Raw genomic sequence first — 582 nt, forward strand, 5'->3', positions numbered from 1 at the left:
CCGAACTCTGCTCCTCACGCACCGGGTGGACACGATCGGTGAGGGGCCCGGCCGCCGGGGCGCTTTGCGTAGGACGCACGTCGCGAATAACCCGTCCCCTTCTGCCCCTCCAGTGCCTGGTGTGGGCAGCCTGTTTCCTCCCGCAAGGCTGGCGAGGATCCTGGGGTCGGTGGTTTTAGCCCGATTTGTGCCTCGCGGAACAGGCGGGCCGGGTCCGCACTCCGGGTCAGCTGTGCCGGGGACCACGGACTGTGCTGCTGCCGACAATAGCGGTTGCCTGCAGGATGTGGGGGCGGTGCCTCGGGAAAGGGGGAGGCTAAGAATACGGTGCTTGCTGATAGCTTCTCATTGCATTGCTGCCGGTTAACCTCGACTAGCTGGTTGCTTTGGGTAAACATTATTAGTAAACATTATGAGCTAGCATTATTAGTGATCGTTTACCTCTTGTTGCATTCTATATTTCCGCTGGATGTTTGTTCCCGGGTTTTGTGATTGGTTCCCTCCCACGCCTGCCCCGACCAGGGCCGGGATAGAGCCTCAGAGCCTTCAGCTGAGGTACATGCCCTTGGCCGGCATGGAACC

At 59.8% G+C, this 582-nt stretch overlaps 1 protein-coding gene across 1 annotated transcript in view; it reads left to right on the forward strand.

Annotated features, from left to right (window-relative positions):
* The first annotated feature begins 6 nt into the window (after positions 1–6).
* The window catches only part of MTO1 (mitochondrial tRNA translation optimization 1), a 26,615-nt gene continuing 26,039 nt past the window's right edge, over positions 7–582 (forward strand). Inside the window, exon 1 of the mRNA XM_006772163.2 lies at positions 7–38. The gene's annotated coding sequence lies outside the window, so the exon portion shown is untranslated. The remainder of the gene's footprint in view (positions 39–582) is intronic.

The sequence above is a fragment of the Myotis davidii genome, unplaced genomic scaffold (assembly GCF_000327345.1).
Source record: "Myotis davidii unplaced genomic scaffold, ASM32734v1 scaffold104, whole genome shotgun sequence".
In the NCBI taxonomy this organism is placed as follows: domain Eukaryota; kingdom Metazoa; phylum Chordata; class Mammalia; order Chiroptera; family Vespertilionidae; genus Myotis; species Myotis davidii.